This window comes from Eurytemora carolleeae, unplaced genomic scaffold (assembly GCF_000591075.1).
Source record: "Eurytemora carolleeae unplaced genomic scaffold, Eaff_2.0 scaffold587, whole genome shotgun sequence".
In the NCBI taxonomy this organism is placed as follows: domain Eukaryota; kingdom Metazoa; phylum Arthropoda; class Copepoda; order Calanoida; family Temoridae; genus Eurytemora; species Eurytemora carolleeae.
Genome location: NW_019396667.1, coordinates 120893 through 128062, shown reverse-complemented (window position 1 = coordinate 128062; position 7170 = coordinate 120893). Strand labels below are relative to the sequence as shown.

At 29.5% G+C, this 7170-nt stretch overlaps 1 long non-coding RNA gene across 1 annotated transcript; it reads right to left on the bottom strand.

Moving 5' to 3' along the window:
* Positions 1-685: 685 nt before the first annotated feature.
* On the bottom strand, positions 686-6258 carry LOC111707131 (uncharacterized). Its single transcript, XR_002766381.1, has 3 exons — positions 5824-6258; positions 1475-1533; positions 686-744 (listed from the first exon to the last, which is right to left on the bottom strand). It is a non-coding gene; the product is annotated as an uncharacterized LOC111707131 (long non-coding RNA).
* Positions 6259-7170: the final 912 nt, after the last annotated feature.

Here is a 7170-nt window from a genome sequence, read left to right as displayed (position 1 = left end):
TTACATAAGAGCATGCATATTTTTACATAAGAGCATGTATATTTTTACATAAGAGCATGTATAATTTTACATAAGAGCATGCATATTTTGCTTCATTGTGTTGATTAATGTTTTGTGAATAAAACACTGAGATCTTGCCGGGCTACATATTTTTACATAAGACGTGCTGGGTCGACTCTACACTTGGTAGTCCAGGCTGGACAGTACAAGTGAATGCATATACAGTACATATTGTACCGACTTGGATCATTTCTAATCCTTTCCCTTTTCTCTTCTATCCCTTGTTTACAGATTGGACTAGTTCAAAACAATACAGGGCTAATTATTTTCTTTAAAAATATAATCTTCCCCCTCTTCCTCTTCAATAATCTTTTTAACTACAAGTGTTTAAAAATTAAAAGTGTGTTTTTGCAGAATTAGAGAAAAATAAAACAGTTTTTTGAATAAAAATGTTCAAAAAAATGGCCGGAAAAAGACTAAAACATGATATTTTCGCAATATCATTATTCAGGCTTCTTTGTAAAAATAAATTGATATTTTTACCTAGAAATGTGATCAGCTGCTTGAACTCCTTCAGGTACATAAACTGTACATGGTAAACCAGCTTATTTTTAATATATAATAAACTGTACATACAATAATAATTATATAATAATAATAATTATAAAAACAATAAGACTGGTTCCTGCAAACTGGTTGTGATATGTACACTCAAGCCCACGGAACTGTAGAACACAACCAAAACTAAAAAAAAAAATAAAGAGTTTTTCTAGAAATGTCATTTTTTTCCAACTCTTAACTTAAAGATGCTTTAAAGACATGTCCATCTGGTTGTGTGTGTTTGTGTTTTAAATAAAAGTCAGCACTACCGAGCAGATCGGGGTAAATACTGATTAAAACCATCTAAAAATTTTTTTTTTTTTTAAATCAAAACACAAATCTCAATTGCTAGCAAATGAGCACTTATTTAAAACTTCATAATCTCTAAATGGTTTATTAAGTTTCAACATAAAAATAAGCGAAAAAAGAGGAAGTTTTTTTTATATTGTTTAACAAATTAGCGAATCCTTTTTTGAAGTTGGATCATGACCACAGGAAAGGATTATTAATGAATGGCCGAAATTGTAAAAGTTGTCTTTATTTTTTTTTATGTTTACCATGCAAAAACTCAAATTTACTATTTCAATAATGTAAAACGAAAAAATGGAAAGGCTTATTCATATTAAAATACTTAAATAATGACAAGAAACATAAAAATCAATTAAAACGTTGCTTCTTCAAAATTACTATTTTGCCTGATTTTGAATTCCTATATCTTTGCAACCCAATGTTGTATATCTTAGATATTTAAATGAATTCTGTGAGATCAGGTAATCTAAGTTTGAAATAAAAAAGGTCTACTCCATCAGGTTAAAAAGATTTAGGGATTACAAAAACTCAATTCATTTAATTGATAAGAGGATTATTTTTTTACCTTAAAAGGAGATAATAAAAATTCATCGTCCTGGTCTACTAAAGCAAACCACTTTTTCCCTAAATAATCAAAGCTTTTTATTATCTTCTAAATTAACATTTTTCATACTAAAATCAATAAATCACGATTGAACATTTATCTTGGAAAATACTATTTTTTTAACACGCTATATAATTCTTATTTATTTTGACAGAAACTTTTATCATTTTGGCCCAGGGACATGTTTGAGCAGTAAGTTTAAATCATTTGTTTTGATAATTCAAAAAAAAATTATTATTTTTTGTATTTGTGAACAATGAACAGTACTATACAAGATCTAATCAGAGGAAGAATTGAAAAATCCCGATTAAGCAGATTTTACCAGAATTTTTTAATGCAAAGAATGAATATGTTTATAATTAAATAATGATATAATTATTAAAAAAAAACTAAATAAATATATACGTCATGCATTAATATCACAGATCCTATTATTTATGAGTTAAAAAATTGATGTTTTGAATCCAAACAATGTAGATTTTTTGTATTTTATATTTCATATTTTTAATGATTCAAAAGTTGGGAAAGGAATTGAGTCTTTGCAACAAATCCCAATTTTCTAATACCTTTATATCTACAACTAAATAATTTAAACCTTAGATATTTCAAACTTTCATTATTTGATATAACAGAAGTCAAAGTTTGAAATATCTAAGGTCTACAACATTAGGTTGTTAAGATATAGGGATTTAAAACCAGAGTTTGTGGCAAAGACTCAATTCCTTTGAATTAAACCTGCATTTTACGTTCTACTTGAAATTGAAATAAATAAAATTTTGATAAGATAATTCAGCTTTTAAAAAGGTAAGTTAGTAAGCCAGATCTATAATTATCATCGTGTAATTTACATCAGATATAATAAATGAATAACAGAATGATATAGAATACTAAAAACGTTTTAATATTTGAAAACATCTTATCGCCAATCCAAGTACTGTTAGGAAAAAATTACATACATAAATTATAACATAATATTCGCAATTTCGCAATTATTTAGTTCAATATCAATATTTTCTATAACAGTGCATAATTGTAACTGAGTTGTGTGAAAGAACATTTTAAATTTATTATTGTTGATAATTGATGTGCATAAAAAGAACCAATATATGTAGCAAAAAGCGTGAATACATGGTATTCTGTAAACTTGCAGTACGTTGTACGTCATAAATGATTTAATGTTTAAACTAAATGAGATTATTCATTGAAACTGCGTTTCAATCGAATACATGGGCAGAGATAGATTTACTGCGTTATATCTATTCTCTTTAATCCTTCAAATACTTACCTTAAACTTTAACTGTGCAATAAATATGTAATACTATAATGCTATATATAATACTATAATAAATATGTAAGAGTTAGCTGATTGAGACTCTGCTTTGATTACGGTATAAGAAGTAGTTTGTGTTCTCGCTGAAACATGCAATTGTAGATCTTGCCTAGCTGATTGGCAATTGAATTGAATATAGCTTGAAAGATAGCTTGAGTCCTCGTTAAATTATACGAGTGGAGATTGTGCCTTGAGTATTGGCATTGAATCGAATAAAGCTTTAAAGATAGCTTGGATCCTCGTTAAATTATACGAGTGGAGATTGTGCCTTGAGTATTGGCATTGAATGGAATAAAGCTTTAAAGATAGCTTGAGTCCTGAGTTGAGATTTTGAACTGTGTGTCCTTCAGAACCGGGGAGATAAGCCTGGTTGAGAAATTGCCTGTGTAATAATTTCAAAAGCCTTTGTGGATTATATGACTAGAGAGTTAAGTCTGATTGTTGGGACTGTGTGTCATTTGGAACCGGAGATATTGCCTTTTTGGCATTCAGAAACGAAATCTTGGTAATGAGTAGACCTGGATAGATACGTCTCGAATAAAACTGTTATGGAGTAGGTATTTGCTATATATACATGGCAAATTTTGTAAAATACATTTATTCATTTTTCTTTTAACTGAATGTTCCTATGCTAAAAGAAGAGATTGATTGCAAGGAGTTACCGAGGGGAGGGCGATGGGGTAACGAGTTTTTGCTCCTATCGTCAACAAAAAATGCAAAATAGAAACTCTTACAAAAAGAATATATCTGCCCCCAAAGCTTTTTTCTATTTATAACTAAGGCTGGGCTCGTTGGTTAATATTTCCGTTTTCAATCGTTTGTTAACTAAATGTTCTGTTGGTTAGCATAAATGTTTTGCTTGTTAACTAAATTTTCAGCTTGTTAACTAAATTTTCCGTTTGTTAACTAAATGTTCTGTTGGTTAGCATAAATGTTCTGCTTGTTAACTAAATTTTCTTCTTGTTAACTAAATGTTTCGCTTGTTAGATAAATGTTCCGCATATTAACTAAATGTTCTGTTGGTTCGCTAAATGTTCTGCATATTAACTAAATTTTCCGCTTGTTAACTAAATGTTCCTCTTGTTAGATAGATGTTCCGCTTGTTAACTAAATGTTTTGTTTGTTAGCTAAATTTTCTGTTTGTTAACTAAATTTTCTGCTTGTTAACTAAATGTTCCGCTTGTTAACTAAATTTTCTGCTTGTCAACTGAAATTTTCATTTGTTAGTTAAACTTTCTGTTTGTTATAAATTTGTTGCTCCTTAATTAGATTTTCTGTTAGTTAACTGAATTTTCAGTTTGTTATCTAAATTTTCTGTTCGTTATCTAGATTTTTGGTTAGTTAACTTAATTTTCCGTTTTTTAACTAATTTTTCCGTTTGTTGAATTAATTTTTCGTTGTTAACTTACTTTTTCGTTTGTTAACTTACTTTTCTATTTGTTAACTTAATTTTCCGTTTGTTAACTTAATGTTGCGTCTTTTAACCTAACTTTTCGTTTGATAAAATAATTAACTGTTTGATAACCTTGTTTTCCGTTGTTAACAAATTTTTCAGATTTAAACTTAATTTTACGTTTGATAACTTAATTTTTCTATTTGTTAACTAAATTTTCCGTTTGGTGCATTAATTCATGCTAACCAATTTTCCGTTCGATTTCAAAAAAAACTTCAGTTTGCAATGGGACGTTGCCAGCCCTAAAACAGACACTATTTAAATAAAATAGACATGTTTGTGTAATTTTACATATTTATTTCAACCACAGAATAGAAAATATAGAAGAAGACATAAAATGTTAATAAAAAAGCGAGAACTTCTTAATCTAGTTTCTGATCTTAGTTTACAAAAACAATGATAATAAAATAATGGCAACATTTTATCTGCCTGGGGTCATGTGAGGTCCCGCAAAAATATTGGGCCGGGTCGGTTCAGAAGTGTTGATGTTTTTTGGATACAAACAAACACCCAGGCATAAAAGCAAATTGTATGAATTAACAGATGAGTCATTTCATAGAAATTCATATTGTGTTCGAAGGTTGCAGCTTGCTGCAGGATATGGACCGAACTACTGAATCTGAGGCCGAATTCAATGAATTTGAGCCGAGTCTTAAATTTAAGCCGTGGCTCAAATATGGTTGGTTTCAGTTTAAATTGTATTCAATTTTTCAAGATTCAAGCCGGCGCTCAATTGAAACCGGTTTTTAAAGTAGAAGGCTTCAATGAGAACCGGAAAATTGTAGATGTATATTTGATGTTGCTAAAACCAAAATGATTTTCTGGTAACTTAAAATCAATTCTAAACTACATTAAACATTTTAAATTGTAATTTGAGTCTAAAAGCCGTCTGATTTTCATGCACTAAAGACTTTATAAATCAAATGTCCTTCTTATATTTAGTAAGGCTATATCTAATTCACAATGATACACTTTAACGCTTTGTATGACCAAGAATTGGTATCATTTTTAAAAATGGAAAGTTTCAATTGTTTTTTCTATCTTAAAGTGTTTTACGGATATATAGCTGCAGAAGCAGTGTAGGAAACAGTAAGAATTTAACACATTTCTACCTAAGAACCACGATATTTTAAATTTAGCTTTTCTTGAAAAAAATATCTGATTTAATGATAAATAATAATACTATTTATCAATGTTTCTACGAAAAATACATATTTCTTTACTATAAAAATGACCTATCGTTGTACCTTATGAGCTAAACATATATTTATAAATGATGAAAATAAACCAAAAAAATCAAAAATAAACGTTTAACGCTATTTTTATTTGATAGATTCTTTTTAAATAGAAAAATTTAATTGGTTGGGGGGCAAATAACCCTCCTACCCCCTCCGAAAAGCGGGAGAAGGGGGGGTCTTGTTTCTTTTACTTGCCAATTGTCAATGCATTGTTTTATTTTATTTAAAAATCTAATAGTTTTTTAGTGACATAACTTTGTATAGAAATATGAAATAAAATTGTTCTTACCATTACTGAAATTCCGCTAAATTCTTTAATTTTGTATTTCACTTCTTGAGTAAAACATTTTTATTTCAATATTTTTCTCTTGTTGCGAGTTTGATCCTTTTCTCATGGAAGGCAAGAGAATACTGAATGAGAGACGAGAGTTTAAAATCACTTTGCTCCCTTCTATCTTCCTCTCTAACTATCTCAACTGCAGTTCCATTATGTGTGTGATTCCCTCAATTTAAACAGTTTTTAACATAAATTAACATTTTATCACGGTTAAAACTATTGAAAGGGGTGGGAAGGGTGAAAACAGGGTGTTGGGGTCTTGGGAGACACATAAAAATAAGTTTCTATAACTAACTTTGGGATAGTTGTGTTTTTGTCGCTGAGAAACTAGAATTCTCTGGTAGTGAACAATATAGGAGGGGGGGGGGGAGTCGGTAGTGGGATTTATTTAATTTTTTAATACTTTTTATTTGAATATGATTTAAAACAATTAAGAGTTGTGTAATATTTTAAAAAATTAAAAGTCCCGATATTGAAGACCCTCCCCCCGTCTGCAGCGGAGGCTAACAGCTGATTCCGGAGTCTGCGCATTTCTCCTTAAATCATACGAAGCCGACCTCTAAACAGTGGGAAAGACGGGCTTCTGTCGTTTCTGCCGAATTTCGGGGTAACACTAAATCCTGATGGGCGAGAAGAGTTTTAATTGGAGGTTTTCTAGGATCTAAGGCCCCCTTGACGATAGGATTTGGGGGAGGGGGGAGGGGTATTTTAACACAGCGTGTGGAGGGGGTGGATACCTGTTTGAAATATAATACTCCCGTTTGAACTATTGTTCATTTGAACTATTGTTCGTTTGAACTATTGTTCATTTGAACTACTGACATGTCATATCATGTAGTTCACATCTTAACACATTGCTTGTTCATTTGAACTATTTTTCTATAAATTCTGCAGTTTTTGTTAAAATTCATGAAGTTCATCCTCATTAAGCTTTTAAACTCTTAAAAAATATAATTTTTTAAGTAAAGAAAAAACCTAAAAAATACGTAAAATAAAAACCCAAAAACTTTGAAAAATATCTTGGTATGAAATTTACGAAATTATACGGATTTTTAGGTTTGCATCAAATTTTTAAACTCTAAAAAACGTACAATTTTTAAGTAAAGAAAAAACCTAAAAAATACGTAAAATACGTATTTTAAAAACCTAAAAACTTTGAAAAATGTATTGGTATGAAATTTACGAAAATTAACGTATTTTTAGGTTTGCATTAAACTTTAAACTCTCGAAAAAAAAAAAAAGATTTTAAGTAAAGAAAAAACCTTTAAAATGCGTAAAAATACGTAAAATCGTTCGAAC